At 43.5% G+C, this 22,704-nt stretch overlaps 1 pseudogene; it reads right to left on the bottom strand.

Moving 5' to 3' along the window:
• Positions 1-17,946: 17,946 nt before the first annotated feature.
• Positions 17,947-19,495, bottom strand: LOC135273168 (N-acetyltransferase 8-like; annotated as a pseudogene).
• Between the last annotated feature and the right edge of the window lie 3,209 nt (positions 19,496-22,704).

Below are 22,704 nucleotides of genomic sequence, written 5' to 3'. Positions count from 1 at the left end.
CCTGCTCCTGCACGCCTGGTTCTCGCAGCTCCATTTTTTGACTTTTTTAATAATCAGAATTCTGACTGGTGTGAGATGTTATCTTGTTGTGGTTTTGATTTGCATTTCTCTGATGAATAGTGATGTTGAGCATTTTTTCATGTTTGTCAGCTGCTTTGACATCTTCTGTTGAGAAGTGTCTTTTCCTGTCCTTTACTCCCCCCACCTTTTTAAATTTTTTTGAGAAAGGGTCTCAGTCTGTCACCCAGGTGGGAATGCAGTGGCACAATCTTGGCTCACTTCAACCTCCACCTCCCAGGTTCAAGCAATTCTCATGCCTCAGCCTCCTGAGTAGCTGGGATTACAGGCATGCAACATGCCCGCCGACTAATTTTTGTATTTTTAGTAGAGATGGAGTTTCAACATATTGGCCAGGCTGGTCTTAAACTCCTGGCCTCAAGTGATCTTCCCACCTTGGCCTCCCAAAATGCTGAAATTACAGGTGTGAACCATGGTGCCCAGCCCCTTTGCCCATTTTTACAGATGGACTTATTTGATTTTTGCTTTTAAAATTTTTACATTTCCTTACAGATTCTGGACATTAGACCTTTGTTGGAAATGTAATTTCCTAATATTTTCTCCCATTCTATGAGTTATCTCTTTATTGATAATTTATTTTACTGTGCAGAAACTCTTTAGTTTAATTAGGTACCAATCGTCAATTTTTTGTTATAATTGCTGTTCAAAACTTGGCCATAAATTATTTTCCAAAGCCAATATTGAGAAGAGTATTTCCTAGGTTTTATCCTAGGATTTTTATAGTTTGAGGTCCTCCATTTAAATCTCTAATCTGTCTTAGTTTTTTTTAAATATAGTGAGAGGTGGGGGTCCAGTTTTTTAAATATACTGAGAGGTGGGGGTCCAGTTTCTTTTGCATATGGCTAACCAGTTCTCTCAGCACCATGTATTAAATACAGAGTTGTTTTCTCATTGCTTATTTTTGCCAATTTTTCAAAGGTCAGATGGTTGTAGGTGTGCAGGTTTATTTCTGAGCTCTCTATTCTGTTCCATTGGTCTATTTGTCTGTTTTTTACCAGTACCATGTTGGTCACGGTAGCCTTATAGTATAGTTTGAAGTTGGGTAATGTGATGCCTTTGGTTTTGTTCTTTTTGCCTAGGATTGCTTTTACTATTTGGGCTCTTGTTTGGTTCCAAATGAAGTTTAGAATACATTTTTCTAATTCTGTGAAAAATGATACTGCTATTTTGATAGGGATAGCATCGAATCTGTAAACTGCTTTGGGAAGTAAGGCCATTTTAACAGTATTGAGTCTTCCCATCCGTAAGCATGGGAATTTTTTTCCCCTTCATTTGTCATCTGATTTCCCTCAGCAAAGTTTTATAGTTCTCCTTGTAGAGATCTTTCACCTCCTTGATTAGATGAATTCCTAGGTATTCCCCTTCCTAAGATATGACTTTTTTGTGGTTATTGGAAATGGGATTGTGTTCTTAATTTGGTTCTCAGCTAGAACGTTATTGATGTAGAGAAATGCTACTGATTTTGTATCCTGAAACTTTACTGAATTTGTTGATCAGTTCCAGGAGCCTTTTGGTGGAGTCTTTAGGGTATTCTACATAACTCATGTCATCAGCAAAGAGATAGTTTGGCATCTTGTTTTCCTATTTGTTCATCAGTTCCAGGAGTAAACTGAGTCCAGAAGCACATCAAAAAATTTGTTCACCACCATCAAGTATAGTTTATTCCTGGGATGGAAGGTTGATTCCACATACGCAAATGAATAAATGTGATTCAGAAGAATCACATTTTTGCCAGTTTTTCAAAGGTCAGATGTGAATGAGAAGATTGTGTATTCTGTAGTTGTTGGGTGGAGTATTCTCTAGATGTTTATTAGCTCCAATTGGTCAAGTGTCCAGTTTAAGGCCAGAATTTCATTGTTAGTTTTTCACCATGTGGGTGCTTCCCAGGGGAACACAGAGCTGTGCCACTAACATAATTCAGGTAGAGGTGGGTCCACTTTGCTTGGAGCCCCAACTGGTGCGTCCCACACGGCTAGGAGGACCAGGAGTGGGTGGAGTCACCTGCTCCACCATCTGAGTGCTTCCCAGGGGAAGACAGGGCTGTGCCCACCTGAATTGTTCGGGCGAAAATGGGTCTGCTATGCAGGAAGCCCCACCAGGGATGCACCTCCTGGCTGTGAGCAGCAGGGGTAGCAAGAGTCACTCACTCCACCATCTGGATGCTTCCTAGGAGAACATGGGGCTATACCCATCTGCAGAGTTTTTAGACAGAAGTGGGGTCACTGTGCTAGAAGCTGTCATCAAGCATTGTCTTGTGAGGTGGAGTTGAGCATTCTTACCACCACAACTGCAGCCTGTGTTAGAGGTATGGCAGATGGCACCAGGCTATTCTGGGGTCCAAGGCCTATGGCGGTCTCTTGTGGACTTGAGTGTTGCCTCCGTAAACACTCTGGGCAGCTGTCTGTAACAGTCTGTATGCCTGGGGTCAGAAGGAATCCCCCATCCCAGGATTGTACTGGTCCCTGCGGGAAGTGTGGATCCCCAGGGACTCTCGCTCGCTATGGAAACCATTTAGTTGCCCATAGTAATCTGGTTGAATTCTCTTTAACTGCCTTATACATGTTTATAAATTGCTGTTTGAATCCCCTTCCTAAGATATGACTGGTAATTGTGTGTGATTTGTATTAATTTCATTCCTTGGAGGTTGGGGAAGCCAGAGAGGGAGTAGGTGAGTCTAGGACTCTGTACAACCTCCTGAAGTGACATTTTTCTCTGTGATTGTTTTAAAACTCACAGACCGGTGGCTGCTTTACCAGTTGCAGGGTAAGGGAAGTATCTAGTTCTATGGGACGTGCCCTCGAGGTTTTATTTTTGTACTTCTTTACAGTGGCTGTTGTCTGCTTTGGTGACTTACCTTGTGCACAATAATATTGCTGGGCCTGATTTCTTTTCTAGCAAATCTTTCTAATGCAGCTAAGACATTTAGATCTAAGAGAGAATTTTCCAGACCTTTTTCTGATTTCTTTCTGGCTAGAAGGGGTATGTAATTAATCATCATTCGGGCTAGGGCAGAAATGCGCTTTTCTTTTTTAAACAGGGATCCATGTCTCTAGTTGAGAAGTTTATCTCTTTCTTCTGGGCCACTTATGACCTCAGTCACCTTTTCTACCAAAAGTGGGATGTCAGTAGGGTATTTGAATGTAATGACTCACTTTTCACCCTCTGTATGTGTGATCCTTTGTGGAGAGAGAGCTGTGTCTTAGCTCTAAATCTGTGATATGAGTTGAGCCCCTTCTCCAGATTCTGAAGATTCTTTTCATATTTGGTTTCCTTTTGTTTGTATATTTCAGTTACGGAAGAGGAGATTCATTACGCCTGCCTACTTCCTAAAATCCATCATCCGTTTTCTCAGTGTTTCTCCTATTTACTCAGCTTCTCCGTTTCTATTGGCTGCTTCCTCCTCACTGGGACCATGCTTGAGTCGTTCCTCATCATGGACTGGGGAGGACAAGCATGACACCATGGCTTCTGTTGATGTTTCTACCGCCTTACATCTTTCTATTACCAAATATTTTCATAAAAAAAAATATTGTATTAATATAAAGGTAAAAGGATAAATGTAAAGGGTTCAGACAACATAGAAAATAAAAAGGCCTTGGAATTCATCCATAATTCTCCCCATCCTGAAATAGTTCTGATTAACATTTGTATATATAATCTTACAGTTTTATATTTTATGATTCGCATACCTTGTTTTAATTTAAAAAATGGAATTATACCAAGTGATTTGAAACTCTTATTTCCAACTTTTGTTTGTTTTGAAACTGTTCATTTAATATCATAATTGACATCTTTCTGTGTTAAATACAGATTTACGTAGTCATTTTTAATTGCTTTATGGGTTCCATTGTACACTTATACTATTTAATTAGTTCCCTACTAACAGATATTTAAATCATTTAAAATATTTCTTTTTCATTATCTATGATTGATTAATAGTCTTTTTATATCTTTTTGAATTCTTCTATTTCCTTGAGGTATATTTTTGAACATGAAATTTCTGGGTTAGCTAGTATGCACATTGGAAACTTTTAATCTTCACAGAAAAATTGTCCTTCTGAGAGGTCTAATCAATTATTTGCTTACCCTGGTCCGTGCTTGCCAATAGCATTGCATGACTCTTGTTCACAGTTGCCAGTCTAACAGGCCAGGAATATGTTATCTGTTCCAATTCACATTTCTTTAATGACATCCACTGAGTTTTTATTTTTTGCTGTATCTTTTTGACCATTTATATTTCTTCTTCTTTGAGTTGTCTTGTCTTTAGACTCAATTTCCTTAGATGTGTTAATGCCTTTTTTCCTGAGCTTGTATACTCAGGACATTTTTACCTTGTACATTTGAGGGTTCAGGAGTCACCGTAAGGGAGTAACTGCAGCTGCTTGCTCCTCCCTCCTGCCTTGGAGGACCCCTCCTCCTTATTTGACTGGCTCTTTCTGTGTTTCTCTCTGCCCCATGCTGTCTCCCCCACTGTCGTCTCTGCAGTCCAGGCGCTCTTCTCTCTCTGTGATCCCTTTGCACTCTGTCTGCTTCTCTGTTCTGTCTGCCTCTGCTCACCCACACGTGTACTTGTGCCCTGCATCCGCCACCCTCGTTCTCTCTGGTTGCCACTGTGTCTGTTGTGTGTCTCCACTCTCATTCTGATTACTCTTTCCTCCCGACCCTTATCTCTTATGTTATTGCTGTGTTTGTCTCTGTGCTTTCTCTGTATGTTTTCTCTCTTTTTCTTTCCCCTCTCCTTTCCACATCTCTTTTCCTCTGTGTCTGGTTGTCTTCTGGTGGGGAGAAGGGATAGTTCACTATTGTCAGTACAGAAAGTGAAGACAAAAGGTCATTTTCAGCAGTTTTTCTTTATGAAGAAAAAGGTGAAATGGTGAATGATTTCTCTGCATTTTTGCAGAGAATTATAAATATATTTTGTGTGTATGTATATATATGTATACATATGACAAGAATAAAATATATGTGTATATATGACTGTCACAAAATACCACACCAACTAAAAATATGGATTATTAGTTTTTTCTTTATGATCTCCTACATTTTAATTTTTTTACAAGAAATGTGCATGTTCTAATAAGAAATAAGAAAAGTTGTTTTTCTTGACATTAATAATAGAGTGAGGTAAGCCAGACTGATCAAACACAAAATGACAGTCATGAGCTGGAAGGTGAATTCTCAGACTTCTCATGTATTTCTATTTTCTGTCTAAAAGACCCTTTCAAACCTCCAATCTAGTCATAATGAATCCTTCTAGAAGCATCATGAAATACTAGGCTTAGAGAATTATTATATGCAGTTTCTTTTCTTTTTTTAAATTATACTTTAAGTTCTGGGGTACATGTGCAGAACATGTAAGTTTGTTACATAGGTATACACATGCCATGGTGGTTTGCTGCACCCATCGACCCATCATCTACATTAGGTTTTTCTCCTAATGTTCTCCCTCCCCTAGCCCCCTACCCCCAACAGGCCCCAGTGCGTGATGTTCCCCTCTCTGTGTTCATATGTTCTGATTGTTCAACTCCCACTTATGAATGAGAACATGCAGTGTTTGGTTTTCTGTTCTTGTGTTAGTTTGCTGAGAATGATGGTTTCCAGCTTCATCCATGTCTCTGCAGAGGTCATGAACTCATCTGTTTTTATGGCTGCATAGTATTCCATGGTGTATAGTTTTTATGCCAAGATAAAGTGGAATTTTCTTTTAACCTCAGGTGCCAAGCGTTGAGTGAAATGTACTCCTCAGTTCATGACTTCTCTTTGTAAATTTTATTGCCATATCCCATCCTCATTTCTGTCTCCCCATTGGCAACCATCTTACTACATATCTTTCAATTTACATAAATTTTTAAAAATATATAATTGGAAATATGAATGAGCTATCAACATAAATAAAAGTTATAGCATTATTTTTCATGTTTCCTAAGTTTTGTATTGACAAGATCTATCTACATGGCTATAAATACATGTAACTCAGGTTTCTAATCATTGCATAATGCTCCATAGAGTGCATCTACCCATTTAGCCATGAACTTCCTTGTGATGGTCACCCAGGTTGCTGCTAGCTCTCCAGCACCACAGAACATGGCAGTGCTTGTCTTTGTCCATGTCCCTATGCACCTGTGTTCGTATATAAAGGCAGAAAGTGGCTATAGCTTGCTTGAGTAGAGACAGCTAAGAAAGAGAAGATCTTAGACTGGCTTGGTCTTTAGACTCCAGACATAGAGCATTTTCTCCTGGCAGCAATCAAAGTTGCTGCCATTCCTCCTCCCTGATGTGCAAACCTTTACAATTATCCCTACTAAACATCCTCTCACTAGATTTAGCCCATCATTCCTGTCATGACTTGGGACCCTGACAGCCACTCAGGCACTCCCAGATGCACGTTGTGTGGAAATTTCCATATCTCCATGACATCGATGTGTAAAATCCTAAGAAGGAATAGCCAGAGCCAAACCCAGTGACTGGCACACAGCAGGTGCTTAGCAAATATTTGTTGTCAAATGCAAGATGTACCCCTCATAAAGGCATCTGTCTGTGTTGAAATTACATTTGGGTCAGGTTGGTTCAACCAGTTATGGTTCTATCAACTTGTATTATCATCCAACCCATGTGACTCCATCTTGCCCTCAAAGATGCCGTGAAATATTTTGTCGTTTTATTCAAATCTAAGTGTACTCTACTACACATTATTTTTGTCAGTCAGTCAGTGACCATATCTACTAGGGAAAACAAGATTAATCAGGCAGGGCTTATTCTGCCTGCCTTACTGAGCCCAGCTGAAATGTGCTAATCTTTTCTTTGACCTCAAATTCCTTGAAAATTCTCAGATTGGTGGTCCAGCCTAAATTTAATGAGTCATCAGTATTAAACCCACCAGTTTGCAATGTCTGTTCTTTCTATAAATGAAAGCAGGTCCTGTCTTCTAATGTTTAACATAGCTCTTCTGCTCCAGGATTCTGTTGGAAGTTTCCTGAAGGCCCTGGAATATAGTTTATCTAATTCAAGGGGTCAGATACTCTCAGTTTCCTATCCTCATTTGGGCTTTAATTCACCTCCACCAGACCTAAGTAGAAAATTCCCTAACATTTATTCAAAGATGTCCAGACTTCCCCCCTAGAGATTCCAGTTCATTACTCTAGATTAGCCATCCTCACCCTCTTCCAGAGGTATTTATAATGTACAAGTTTAAGAAATACTATTTTACACTGTAGTGTTTGTTCAACCATATATTGTTTTCTTCTCATCCACCAACAATCAGTCCAGTATCATCTGTAATCCCTGAAACCACCTTCATTGCTCTACTTGCTCTGAACATAATTAAAAGGTCTTCAGGACTCTTCAGTACTTTTTGCAATACTCCACTCACTCAGGACTCCAGGAGCCTTGCAGGTGTTTGGTGTCTGTCCTAGTTTATGTGTCTGAGTCTGCTCTTTACTGGAGAGCACTCTCTGCAGCTCATCCCTTTCTTTAGCTATTCCCAGTCCTCTTTATCTCACATCAAAATTACATGCAGCTGTCAGTTCAGAATTTCATTCCGAAGATGCACCAGACTAATGTGTGCCAAACATCCCCATCAGAGTGGTTCCAAGCCCCATGAATACAGCCAGGATTTTTTGTTTGTCGTCTTACAACAGCTCAGGTCCTATCCGGCTACAACAATCACAGATACGTGGCAGCATGTTCACATTGTCCCAAGCTTCCCCAGCTGCATCCAGACAGTTTGAATTGGATTAAAAAGGGCTCCTGGAGATTTGCAGGCTCGCTTGTCCTGTGGGTAACTGACATTGATTGCAGTAATGATGTCAAGGTTTCTTTTCTTTTTCCAGGTAGGAAACCATGTGATTTGCTCTGACCCTATTTCATCGTCTACCAGTAGTTTCTTGTGCTCAAACTCTGCACTTTGCAACAAGCATAAATTAAATAACAGCATACAAGCAGGACAATTACTTGAATTCAAACTTTTCCACTGAAATACAAATGGGTCTTAAATATATAAGATATGTAACCTCTCTCAAATGAAATGAAGATTAAAACTACATCTAACTGCCCTTTTTGACCAATCAGATTAGCAAAAAATCAAATTTGATGGCAAGAGTGCAGGGAAATGGGGTCCCTTGTATATTCTTGTGGGAGTAGAAGTTGGTTCACTGTGAAAGGTAATTTAACAGTTCCTATCTACTTTTGCCCAGAATTTTATTATTTTATTTTATTTTATTTTATTTTGAAACGGGATCTCACTCTGTCATCCAGACTAGAGTGGAGTAGCATGATTTTGGCTGACTGCAACTTCTGTCTCCCAGGCTCAAGTGATCCTCCCACCTCAGCCTCCTGAGTACCTGGGAGTACAGGTGTGTGCCACTACCCAGCTAATTTTTATATTTTTTGGTAGAGACAAGGTTTCATGATATTGCACAGGCTGGTCTTGAACTGTTGAGCTCAAGTGATCTGCCTGCCTTGGCCTTCCAGAGTGCTGGAATTACAGGTGTGAGCCACTGCACCCAGCTCACACAGCATTTTTACTTTTGGAGTTTATAATATACTGTGCACATGTGGAATTTAACCTATAGATATACTTGCATATGTGCAAAATAGTATACAAAATTAACCATGGAAGCATTGTTTTTTATAGCAGAAAATTAAAATAGCTTATATGTCCATCCATAGACAAACTGTCAAATAAATTACTGTATATCCAGATAATGAAATCCTACATAGAATGAGGAAGGTCTGTCTGTACTGGTATGGAAAGATCTCCAAGACACATAATTTTTTTTAAAAAATCAAAGTGCAGAGCAGTGTGTAGCATACTACAACGTGTATTTTTGAAAAAATAAAGCAGGAAGAGAATTGCTTGAATGTAAAAAAAAATCCTCTGGAATCCTATATTAGTTCTTCTTTCCCACTAATGTCTAAACTGACCTAAAAATAAAAAACTTTTCTTCCTCCCTCTCCCCCTCTTCCTTCTCTTTCTCTCCTTCTCCTCCCATCCCTCACCCCACACAAAGGCATTCATTGAAAAGGGTTCCCTTCCTCACTGGAATAAACCTGTCCACTCAGCCTCAAGGCTGCTCCCAGAAATGTCTTCAAGTAACATGGAGACTGTGACAGGTGCCAAAAAAGAAAAAAACAAAAAACAAAAAACAAAAAAAAACACAGTCACAATGTCAGGATAACTTTCCAGACTCCAAGTTCCAGTGAGGCTAAACTAAAAGAGGACAGTGATGTGACTTCTTGGTCAGAAGTCAAATTTGAAGCAAAAATGCTCTTTAACAGTTTCCTGGGGACAAAAGTTAAAAAGGAACAAACAGAATTCCCATGAAGGTCAGTTCCTCCTTCCACATTTTTGTGACACAGAAACTAGTGATTTTCAAGTCCCTGTGTTAAATAAGTTTAGCCTAAAGCCGCCTCCTTCCGTATTTTAAGTCTGCCCTAAAGGTTTCTCTGTACTCCATGAACTGTCATCTAAATGGGCTTGTAAATGGACTGTAGCCTACTCTTTGCCACTCACCGTATTTTGACCAATCAAAGGTGGCCAGCTGTTCAAACCATGTTCAAATAAGGCAAACGGCGAGCGGGAACCAATCTGGCTGTTTCTCTGCCTCACTTCCATTTTCCATACACTGCTTATCTTTTTATTATATCTGTAAATTATCCTCTACCACATGGCTGCACTGGAGTCTCTGAGCCTACTCTGGTACACGAGGCCGCCTAACTCACGAATCATCTTTTGCTCAGTCTTTTAAATTCAGTTCGGCTGAAGTTTTTCAGCTGAAGTTTTTCTTTTAGGCTGGGCGCGGTGGCTCATGCCTGTAATCCCAGCACTTTGGGAGGCTGAGGTGGGCATATCACCAGGTCAAGAGATCGAGACCAATCTGGCTAACATGGTGCCCATCTCTACTGAAAATACAAAAAATTAGCCAGGCATGGTGGCGGGCACTGTAATCCCAGCTACTTGGGAGGCTGAGGAAGGAGAATCACTTGAACCCAAGAGGCGGAGGTTACAGTGAGCCGAGATTGCACCACTACACTCCAGCCTGGGCAACAGAGCAAGACTCTGTCTCAAAAACAAAAAAGTTCTTCTTTTAGCACTTACAATGCTAAGATTCTTTGTTTCCAAGTGACACTGTGTGGACCCACCTACCCCAGCCACCACCGTGTCAAGTTTTCAAACTATCCAGCACTGCAGTTACACAGTCATCTCTGCAGTGAAGGCAGATTCAAGGGCACCCTGTGGTCGCTGACAGCAGAGACCCCTGAGAATTTATATTATATGCATGTCTTTGATGAGAGCTGGGTGGGCCTATAAAAAATTGAAAAATCTTTTTTCCTTCTTAAAACAATTTCTTGTAGGAGTTTCCTGGTTTGTTCCTGTGGAAAATGTGGAGTCTGGATCAAAGAAGGAAAACATGCCCAAGATGTGTGGCCCTGGCATCTCCTGGTTTGAACCATTAACCAAGACCAAGCCCTGGAGGGAGCCACTGTGGGAGCAGAACCGGCAGGGGCAGCACCTGGACGGTCGGGGCTCCCTGGCAGGCCCAGGCAGAGAGGATGGCAGAGATGCACTGAAGCCATTTGTGAGAGCAACCCTGCAGGTGCAATGACGCTGACTTAACTTTAGCCCCACATGTAGGGAGAAGAAGGGCAAGGCACAGGGAACCTCCTTCTGTGACTTGGCCAGCTGAGGTGTAGGCCTGAGACCCTCTTTTCCAGCACCTCTGCGGTTCACCTGGTTTCATGCATTAGAGCTGTGTTTCTCATCATTCATCAAAGGCTGCCTTACTCTTAACCGTTCTAGGGGGCGCATCACCTGACTCAGGATCTGGGGTCAAGGCCACAGGAGGGAGGATTTGCAGCTCTGCTCATCAGGTTTGTGGGTCCCCGTGTGTGGAGGGTCCAGAGGCCTGAGGCTTGTGTGGCATCATGCGTATTCCTCCAATTCCACAACTCCTATTCCTGCTCCATGTGGGATTTAAAGGAAACCAAGTATCTTCTTACATTTCCCTTGGGGATAAAGGAAATGTTACTTAATGATGTATTTGTTTGAGTAGGTCTTTAAAATAGCACCTTGGGCAACGCTGTATCACATTGACATTTGGGAGAGTAAGTGCCACCATCTTCGTGTAACCACCCAAGGGGTTCACCTTGCCCGCTGCCTAGACAGAGCCAATTCATCAAGACAGGGAAATTGCAATAGAGAAAGAGTAATTCATGCAGAGCTGACCATGCAGGAGACTGGAGTTTTATTATTACTCAAATCAGTCTCCCCCAGCATTCGGGGAACAGAGTTTTTAAGGATAACTTGATGGGTGAAGCCAGGGAGCCAGGAGTGCTGACTGGTCAAGGATGAATTCATAGTGAGTCGAAGCTGACTTCTTGTGCTGAGACAGTTCCTGGGTGGGGGCCACAAGATCAGATGAGCCAGTTTATTGATCTGGGTGGTGCCAGCTGATCCATCAAATGCAGGGTCTGAGAAATATCTCAAGCACTCATCTTAGGAGAAGTTTAGGGAAGGTCAGAATCTCATAGCCTCCAGCTGCATGACTCTTAAATCACAATTTCTAATATTGTGGCTAACGTTAGTCCTACAAAGGCAGTCTAGTCCCCATGCAAGAAGGAGGTCTGCTTTAGGAAAGGGCTGTTACTGTCTTTATTTAAACTATAAACTATAAGCTAAGTTTCTACTAAAGTTAATTCAGCCTATGCCCAGGAATGAACAAAGACAGCTTGGAGGTTAGAAACAAGATGGAGTCAGTTAAGTTAGATCTCTTTCACTGTCTCAGTCATAATTTTGCAAAGGTGGTTTTATTAGTTCCTCGCATATGCTGAAGGTGTGTCTTTGATCCCTGCATGTTCCCTGCTGGAGCTCTCCCCCACAGAGAGGGGTCTGAAGAGTCTTCAAATCTAGGCATTTTCTCGGTATTTGAATCAGGCTTTTCCAAATCTCTTAGACAGGTGGTGGTTTTCTAGGCATCTGGAGAGTAGACTGCATCATTAATATGAGGTCCAGGCTTTTTCTCCTCCTCAGGAACCACTTGGGCTTCACAGACCTGCCTTCATCTCCTGCCCTGGGGAGCAGATAAAGCTCCTGAAGTTAATAGTCCAGGAGAGGAAGCTAGAGAGCATGTTGCAGAGTGAGTAGGATATGCTGTTAAACACTGACAGGACTGCTACCCAAGAGAGGTACGCCCTGACCGTACACTTCCCTGTGAGTGAAACAGAGAAGGCGAAGTCTACTGATGTGCTGTGAAAACCAATTATTTCAGCTTGGGTGTGTAGCAAACATTTTCTTAAAAATGAAGAAGTGAGTCTATCACTTCAGGAAAATACCTGATTGTCAGTATTTGTTGCCAAAGAGAAATTTAGTTTTCAGGCAAACAATAGAATTCTAAAAAATGTGTATCCGTCACCATGGGCTTGATGACTTTCCAGTACTTAGACTTTTCTGATGAGATCAGTAGTGACGTTAACTAATGTGATGCTTTTTCATGTTGTCTAAGTAAATTTGTCAACATTTGGAAAATCCGCATAACTCACTGGATCAGGAGTTTCCAAATGATTGTTACCTGGCGTTACAAAGTCAGGCAGGAAATAAACATCCATTCAGTTAGTGCAAGATACACAAATGGATTTTTATGTGAGAGAATGTAAAAAGTTTACCGATTTGGTTTCAAATTCCACCTCACAATTAATTAAGAAACTGCCACTTGTCAAGTTTTGGTGTACTATCGAAGAAGATCAAGAGTGTGAACCCAGAAAATCTGAGATAGGTCTCAGTTAATTTAGAAAGATTATTTCACCAAGGTTGAGGACACATCTGTGACACAGCCTCAGGAAGTCCTGATGGTATGTGCCCAAGGAGGCCAGGGCACAGCTTGGTTTAAACGTTTTAGGGAGACATGAGACGTCAATCAATATATGTAAGAAGTACATTGGTTCAGTCTGGAAAGGCGGGACAACTTGAAGCAAAAGCAGGAAGACTCAAAGTGGGGAGGGAGCTCCCACATCACAGATAGGTGATACACAAATGGTTGCATTCTCAAGTTTCTGATTAGCCTTTCCAAAGAATGCAAATCATATATGCAGCTATCTCAGTGAGAAGAGGAGTGACTGAATAGAACAGGAGGCAGGTTTGCCCTAAACAGTATCCAGCTTGAGTTTTCTTTAGTGATTTTGGGGGCCCAAGATAACTTCCTTTCACAAGAGTTACCTGAAAAGAATATTAAAATACTCTTATTGACTAGGTGCGATGGCTTACGCACGCCTGTAATCCCAGCACTTTGAGAGGCTGAGGTGGGCGGAATACCTGAGGTCAGCAGTTCAAGACCAACCTGCCAACATGGTGAAACCCCATATTTACTAAAAATACAAAACTTAGCTGGGCGCAGTGGTGAGCACCTGTAATCTCAGCTACTCAGGAGGCCGAGGCAGGAGAATTGCTTGAGCCTGGGAGGCAGAGGTTGCAGTGAGGCGAGATCATGCCAGTGCACTCCAGCCTGGATGACAGAGCAAGACTGTGTCTCAAAATAAATAAATAAATAAATAAAATAAAATGCTCTTATCTTTTCCAACTATGTATATATGTAAGCCAGATTTTTTAAATGCATACTTTAACCAGAGCAGTGTGTGAGAACAGACTTAATACAGAAGCAGATGAGTTCAGCTTTATTAAACCAGACATTAAAGAGCTTGTAAAAAAATGTAGAACAGTGCCATTCTTCTCACTACCACTTTTTTGTTTTAGAAAGCATTTCTAATTTGCATGTTAAAAATAGGTTACTTATGTTACCAGGTAACATGCTTATTATTGTTATTTTAAGTGAATTAAGCAATAAGTATTTTTAATATTTTTAGATAGCCCATGTTAAATCCCAGACTCCATCCCCAGTGGCCCTTGTCCCCTCCACAGAGACCTTGGGGCTAGAGTGGATTGACTGAGATGCTGGTCTTGATTCTTCTCCCCTGGCTGCATCTCAGCCCTTTGCTATGTGACTTTGTAGCTCCGCTGACTGCAGAGGTGGCTTTCTCTCTACCCCTGAGACTGGAATGACAGCAGATGTCATACCTGCAGGGGCTTCAAAACACATTTTGTTGTTTCTGCTTTTGTTTGTGCTCCTTTGCAATTTATTGGAAATGATGCCTGAGCTAGCATGCTGGAAGATGAAAGAGCCCTGTTGTCCTGTCCCTTCCGCCAACCCCACAGCACTTATACAATGCAATCTGAGACCAGAGGAGCTGCCAGCCAAGCCCAGCCAAAATTGCTGACCTGCAGATTCATGCACTAAATAAATGTTTATTATTATTTTGTGTTTTTTAATGGAACATTATCACGGCCTCAGAAAATAAAACAGGACTAAGCTGATTTTTTTATCTTGCCCAAATTCCTATCTAAGGGGTCTGGGGAGTCATGCCCTACAAACCATAAATTCTCATCAGATGGGTTTTACTTAACTCTGTATATTGTATATGTTTTCTTCCTTCCTTTCCAAATCCAGGAGATAATCAACTAAGAGCCAGGCACCCTTTTAAGTCCGATGAGAAATATTTTATAACCTGCTTTCTCTGAAGTCTGCTCTCTGAGTGCTTCCTATGCACAATAAAACTTGGTCTTCACAATCCTTTGTCTTTAACCTGAACATTTCCTGTCTATTGAGCCCAAGTCTCAGATAAACTCAACCAATTGTCAACCAGAAAATGTTTAAATTTACCTATAGCTTAGAGGTCCCCCCTTTGAGTTGTCCGGCCTTTCTGAACCAAACCACTTTATTTGTTAAACGTATTTGATTGATGTCTCATGCCTCCCTAAAATATATAAAACCAAGCTGGTACCTCAACCACCTTGGGCAAATGTTCTCAGGACCTCCTGAGGGCTGTGTCACAGGCCCTGTGATAGAGCAGGAGCATTACCGTCTTGGACAAGCACCACCATTTTAAAGTTCCTTTGATCAAAAACCACCTAAATCCAGCTAGATCACCTGAGGAATTCAAGACCAGTCTGGCCAACATAGCAAAACCCCATCTCTACTAAAAATATAAAAATTAGCTGGGCATGGTGGCAGGCACCTGTAATCCCAGCTACTTGGGAGGCTGAGACAGGAGAATCACTTGAACCTGGGAGGCAGAGGTTGCAGTGAGCGAGAACACACCATTGCACTCCAGCCTGGGTGACAAGAGTGAAACTGTCCCGGGAAGGAAAAAAAACACACCTAAATCAAACCCAAAGGGCATCACCCTAATAACTAATGTTAGCATGACCATAACCCACAAATGACATCTCCAACCAGAAATATTCCAATCCTAAGATAAACCCCTCCCTGACCAGAGACATGCCCCATGGGACTAAGCTAGAAGAAATCTTGGGGACACCCAGTTTCTTCTCAGCTTGACCATCCTCTTCGTGAAGAGGATTCTAGGTCTCTGTCTTTTGTCTGGAAATGCCTAGAACAAAACAGACACCCTTGGTTTCCTCTTACCAGTCCACATGAGTGCCAGACAGTCCCACATTCCTACTGGCCTGTCTCCTTCACAACCTCACCAAACTTGGCTTACAGGAAGCATAAAGCCAAAGTGTTTGTTTTTTTCATTGCAACATGGCCTGGCCCCAACACAAATTAGATAATGACAAGCAATGGCCCACAAATGACACCTTTGACTTTCAAATTCTCAGGGACCTTGACAACTTTATAACCAGGAATGGCAAATGGCGAGAACTTCTTTATATTCAGGCTTTCTTCTACCTGAGATCCCGACCCTTCCTATGTCAAGCTTGCACCCCTCATGAAATCCTTCTTATTAATGAAAACCCTCCCGGGTCTCTCCTTCCTCTGAAACTCCCTTCTAAACCCCTTCCTCTGAAACCCCTTTTGACCCTGCAGGTGAACCCTCTCCATATTGTCATCCCCCTGCATCCGCTCCTCGCCTGGCTGAAGCTTCCGCCCTGGTGGCCCCTCCTTCCCACAAGCGTTCTGCCCTAAACCCTGCTCCTCCTTCTTCTCCACCTGTTGCCCATTCAAAAACTAACCAATCAAATCACCTCTGCCATTCTCCCTGTCTGGGAAGTGGCTGGGGTTGAAGGCATGGCTCATGTTCATGTCCCTTTCTCCATGTCTGATTTGTCACAAATCAAACAGCGTCTGGGATCTTTCTCCGAAAATCCCTCTCATTATCACATGGAAGTCATACACATAACACAATCTTTAGTTTAACTTGTCATCCATAAATGATTGTTGTCTTGTTTCTGGTCCTCGAGAGACTGAAGTAATTTTTTTTTTTTTAGTATTTTTAAGTTAGGTCAATATGGTTATTTGCATAAGTGCAATAAGAATCTATTTTCTTTTGTAACAGGACACGATTGGAAAAACTGGTTATTTTACTAAGGCTTTGGCTGGAACGGTGTGCTCTCCTTTAAGGAATCTAACTTCATTAATGAAGCCAAGAAAGCCCTTGGAAACTGGCCTCATTTTTTTGTGTACACAGTCCCCGTACAGGGTTTCTGATCTGTGCTAAGTAAACAATGTCACTTTCAGACAGGCCAGGAACCCCAAGTTATCTTAAAACCTCAAGAGGAGAGGAATTCACCCAACTCATAGGTATTTAATGGTACAGGTCCAAGGCTGGGCTCAGCTCTAAAAGATCTTATCTCAGATTCCTTCTATGGAACAAAGTTCCATCAATGCTAATTTAAAAGGCCTATGTAATAAATAATTATTCTTGCTGCACTGTATGCAAATACTTAAACCAAGTATAAGAAAGCAAACCAGTCCTACCATTATTTGTCTTTTAATAATGGTTACTAACAGAAAATAACACATGGGCCTTTCCAAACATGCACCTCTGCCTCTCATTAAGTTAAGGAATGTTGCTTCTATCTCAACCAATCGGGCCTAGTAGGAAACACTGTTAAATAACTTAAAGAAAGGGCCAAAAAGCTAAGGGAATACCAAAACAGTTAAATAAATTCTTGGTTTGGGAACGAAATCATAGCATGGGTCATCCCACTTCTGGGCCCTCTCCTAATGATATGCCTAGGACTAATGTTTTTGCCCTGCCTAATTAATCTTTTTCAAAGATTTTTAACTGACAGAATCATGGCCATTTCACAGACAACTACCCAAAAACATCCACAGACAGCGTTACTCCTTCAGTCAATCTGAGACCAGAAAACTCTCCATCCTCCCATCAGCAGGAAGTAGCCAGAAAGAAAATGCCACCCCTCATCCTTTTTATAACCATAGGGTCTGGATTAACAGAGCAGGAGCATTGCTGTCTTGGACAAGCACCACCATTTTAAAGTTCCCCTTGATCAGCCACATAATTCCAACCCAAAGGCCATCATCCTAATGCTTAATGCCAGCATGCCCATGTACCACAAATGACATCTCTGACCAGAAACATTCCAACTCTAAGATAAACCCCTCCCCGACCAGAGACATGCCAGCCCTGAGGTAACCTCCCCTCTGGCCAGAGATATGTCAGCCCCAAGGTAACCACCTCTCTGACCAGAGACATTCCAACCCTGCAATAAACTTCTCCACACAGAAACATTCCAAGCCTGTGATAAACTCTCTCGCCCTAAAACCCTTAAATGCTCTTAGTCTGTAAGAGAGAGTGCTTCTAACTGAAATTGGCCAAAGCCCCTGTCAGGTTTATTCTCCAAAATAAACCTGTCTTTGACTGTTGAGCCACTTTGTGTGTTTCTTTCCTGTTTCTTTAACTCTTACACCCTGGTCACTCATATTTGGCTCAGAATAAATCTCTGAAAATATTTTACAGAGTTTGACTCTTTTCATCCACACACAAAAGACCCAAAAAGACTGAATGAAACAGAGCCCCAGAAGCAACCCCACTATCAAACACGAGGGACTCAGATAAGAATGGACAATAAGCTTTTATTGTGTCATTGCACGGAAAGGTTGGGGATTGCTTACTGCTACAGCAGAGTGGATTCTATTCTGACCAATACACAAAGAAAGAGATCACAGACCCCCTGCCTGAGCAGAAGGGAGGTGGTAAATGAAATGAACTATAGGAACAGCCACTAGCCTCCTGCTCATGGTGAGGTAGGACTGACCTGTCTCCTGGAAGCCCATGCCCTGGTAGAGGGCCAGGGCAGAGAACTGCACTGTATTCATGCCAAGGACAACTTCACTGTAGCCCTGGTCCCGGGCAAACTGGAGGACAGTCTTGACCAGGGCTTTTGCTGTCCCTGATGATGGTGCTCAATATCCACAAAGAGGTGAAGTAGCCGCACCTACTTCTCCCTCAAGGTGGGATGGTCAACGGGCAGAGCTCCCACCATGCCCACCACTTTCTCTTCAGACTCAGCCACCCAGAAGCAGGAGCCATGCTCACTCAGGTAGGATTTGGTGATGTCAGACATGTCTGTGCGCAGTGTCCTGTCTTCATACTTCCTCCAGGGATGTTTGGCAAAGAACCTCAGGGCACAGAGGAGGCTGAGGCTGAGGCTGAACACCATGAGGCACCAGGAGCCAGAGAGCAGGAGTAGTGTGAGGGGCCCCCCAGGTAAGAGCACAAGCGCTCGGGGAGGCTTCAGCAATTGGAGGAAGGTGGTCAAGGCGTGCTCATTCACCCCCGTGGAGAAGAAGCCCATGACACACTTGTGGTCGCTCTCTCGGTATTTGTGGATGTGATAAGGAGCCATGGACGGACTTCTGTGTCTGAAATCTCAAAGTCCAGGAGAGAGAGCTAGACTCCCCTCACGCCTTTATGGCAGGCCTGAGGAAGAGAGAGGAAACCACATGAGTCTCCGCATGGCTTCCAGCCTTGCAGTAACAGGGAGACCTGCTCAAGGGTGTGTCTTTCTGCTTTTGCCCATGAGGAAGGAGGCCTCTGCCACTGGGAGAAGGTAGGGTCAGAAAGACCTGCCCTGGAATCTGGTTCCATCCCTTTCTAGCTGTATGACCTCGGGCATGTTGCTTAACCTCTCTGAGCCTCTGTTTCTTCATCTATAGAACAGAGGAGAAGAAAACCTACCTTCTGGGTTGTTTTGAAGATTGAATAAAATAACTTTTATAAAGGCTTCATAAATGAACTGCTCACTTCTCCTCCCTGGGTTCCCTTTTCCTAGATCTCTCAGCTTCTTAGTGCATTGAGGGGGCACCTACCGCAGGGAGGCCATATATCCAACCCTTTAGTCTTTCTCCAAGGACCATACATTGCAGAAAACCTGTATCCAAACACGAGTTTCAGCAAAGACTCCTTCCCCCTTGATAACAAATGTTTAGGTTGCTGAGGGGGACATAAGGGTCAAGCACAAAAAACAGCCCAACCTCCAGATCCCAAGGAAGGTGCAGGCTGAGAGCCCTGTCCTTCCACCTATGTCCCCTCACCTGTCACCACAAGAGCCTTGAGTGTCCAGGGAGCTTCAGCTCTCAGCCGCTCACTGGCATCCAGAAGATAGTGTCCAGGGCCCAACCACCCCTGGAAAGCAGGCTAGCTGCCCCCTCATTGGTTGGCTCCTGAATTTTTGGTAATCATAAACCCTGGGGTCAAATTTCTGGGCTGTAACACAGCAGGGAGTGCATTCCCAAGTGCATTCCTCCATGTGGTCTCAGGGAATGAGCCCGGGGCAGGAGAGCCCAGCAGGCTGAGGGTCTGCAGTGTGCCAGGCCTGGGCTTGGCATGGAGGCACCAGATGTCAGAGGTGTGGCTGCCACCCAGGAGGACACACCTGATGGGGCTCTGGGAACAGGACAATGGTGGAGATGTCGCATCCAGAATAACTGTGTTAGGAGGGTGAACTTGACAGGAGTTTTACATTGCAGGTCTCAAAAAGGCACCTAAAATTGCCTTAAGTAATGGAGGTGCAGGAAACCACCAACTGTAGGAAGACAGACAGGGTGACCTGAAAGTGGGTTTGACCTGGTGTTTTACCGCCATTCTGTGCATAGTGTCAGCTTTCTCCCAAGATTGGCACCATATAGGACTTAGGTGTTTGCCAGCCCAGTTGAAGCTGTCTGCTTCCTTGCTCACTACCAGCAGAAAGGTGGGGGCTATGCCCCGTAGTCCAGGTGACAGAGAAGGTTTACATGGGGACTCAGTCACACTTTCTGGGGACTAGATGTACATTTCATAGCAGGAGCCAGGTTATACTAAAGGGGTCCTGGCCCAGGGATACCAGCACCCCATAGAGATGGAGATTTCAGGGAGCTCAGGGGCTGAAGGGCTGAGTGACAGCACTGCCCACAGAGGGGGCACCCTGCAGTCAGGAGGGGTGGGAAACAGGTGTGGATCGGCAGCTGACAGAGGCCCACCCAGGTGAGCACAGTTGGAGCTGATGGTGGACAGAGAGGAAGAGCCTGCTGGTTGGGCGGGGAAGGCGGCGCCTGTAGCTGGTTTGGGAATTCCCAAGTTGAGCAAAGAGTGTGCCAAGTCCTCTGGCTGGGCTTGTTAACAAAAGCACCTAACTCTTAAATTATCTGAAAGGGGTATCTTCTGAGCCAATGAATGGCCATGGCCTGGAGAAGTCTTAAGGGGTCTTGAAAAACTTTGCCCGGGACAGTCGTTTTACACATTTGAGGGGACAGGAATTGGAGTAACATCATAAGTCAACCCATGGAAGGTGTACATTGATTCAGCCTAACAAGGTGGGATATCTTGAAGTGGAGTGCGGGGAGGTCGTTATAGGTCACAGGTGGATTCAAAGATTTTTCTGATTGGCAATTGGTTGAAAGAGTTCAGCTTTGTCTAAAGACATAAAGTCAGTACAATTGAATGATTCAGTTCAGAGAGAGAGGGTTTGCCTCTGTCCCATGACGCTGTCCCAGAGTCAGGGAGGTAAGTCAGCCACAGTATCCTGAGTCAATTTAAAACCCATTGAAGGAGATTCTGTGGTTTTCTAGAGTGTGTGTTAATTTTTGCTTTTCACGGCCTCAGGTGTTGTTCATAATCTGTACCTGATTGTCACAGAGTCCATTCTGAATAATCTAATGATGTCTACTTTAATATTCATGCTGGTCAGTTTGGGGGCCTATACTCCAAAAGTACAGGCTTTTATGAGGCTTCTCTGACCTCCCCTTCCATCATGGCCTGGAATTCATTTATTCAGGTTTCCCTGGGGTCCCCTTGACTAAGAGGGGGTCTGTTCCATTGGCTGGGGTCTCAGGATTGCAGGCCTTAGGACAGCCTCACGGCATGGTGCAGGGCATTTGGCCGGATTTTCCTGAACCCTAAACTCCATGGCTCATGGGATAAGGGAGCTGTGGGCCACCTGGATTCTGCTGAGATTCTTTCCCCAGGTGCAGGTCCGAGTTTGGCCTTGGCCCTTTCTGTTCCTTTCAGAAGCCCACAGAGGGGAGGACAGGATGCTATGGGGTCAGGGACAGAGGCTCCTGTCACTGAGACTTTGTACTCCTGGGAAGAGACTATTGTTGCAGTTTGTCTGCCTCTCTGCAGTGCTGATGTGTAGCCCCAGCAATTCCAGTCCACTCTTGGCAGCCAGCCTTGAACACAGAACTGATCAGCCACATAGAAAACCTGAAACAAAGCCTCTAAAATGCAGCCTCTCAAAAACGCTCACCAGAGCTGGGTGCGGTTGCTCACGCCTGTAATCCTAGCAGGTGGATTACCTGAGGTCAAGAGTTCGAGATCAGCCTGGTCAACAGAGTAAAACCCCGTCTCTACTAAAAATATAAAAATTTGCTGGGTGTGGTGACATGCACCTGTAGTCCCAGCTACTCAGGAAACTGAGGCAGGAGACTCATTTAAACCCAGGAGGCAGAGGATGCAGTTAGCCAAGTTAGCACCCCTGCACTCCAGCCTGGGAAACAGAGTGAGACTCTGTCTCAAAACAAAACAAAACAACATTCACCAGAGTTTCTTAATCAGACGTGGCATAGCCAGTGAGCTTCTGCTGCTTGCTGTGACATGGGTGCTGTTTTTCCCACTAAAAGCCTGGACCTCTGCCTCAGGAGACAAGGCTCAGCTGCAGCCTCCTCAGCTAAACGTGAAGGGCTGTGTGGGCACCACAGGGGCTCCTTAAACTCACAATGGTGTGCAGATTTGTGGACTCACTTTCTACATCAGATCTTCAAACTCGATCTTTCTGAAATGTCTTCCAGTTCAGAAGTCCTCAGGTCCAGTTCATTTTCAATTCCTAAATAAAGGGATGGGTCCTGGAGCCTCCTGGGAAGCCGGCCTGCAACTGAGCACTTGCTGCAGATAATACCGGAAGTGCAAACCCAATGATGCGTGTCTGGCCTGCATGTGGAAGCTTTCATAGTCAGGTCTTGCTTTGCAACAGTGTGGGGGGGAACCAGGGAAGCCTATGTGAGGGGCAGGGGGAGACCAGCAGCCCAGCCTGGGGAGCTGCCTTAACCACAGCTCACGTTCACTTCCTCAGGGCTAAGGGTTTCTTGAAGGGAATATGCAGATTTATAAAAATACTAAGCAAGCTGGGTGTTTGTTTTTTTTTAGCGTAAGGAAAAAAAAAACAAATTTTCACTCCAAGGACCCTGTGTTGGGCTCAGAAGAACTGGTGGCACAACTGAGGAGTCCCGGAACACTGCTCTCAGAAACAGTCTTAGGGCAATAAAAAAAATTAAAAAGACAGCAGAGAGGCTTGATTCTCCCTGTTAAACACAAGGGAAGTGGTGTCCTCTCTCCCTT

Source organism: Aotus nancymaae, unplaced genomic scaffold (assembly GCF_030222135.1).
Source record: "Aotus nancymaae isolate 86718 unplaced genomic scaffold, 86718_ANA_hifiasm-v0.15.2.pri h1tg000338l, whole genome shotgun sequence".
Classification (NCBI taxonomy): Eukaryota; Metazoa; Chordata; class Mammalia; order Primates; family Aotidae; genus Aotus; species Aotus nancymaae.
Note: the sequence above shows the minus strand (reverse complement) of the source record. Positions and strands in the feature narration are given on the sequence as shown.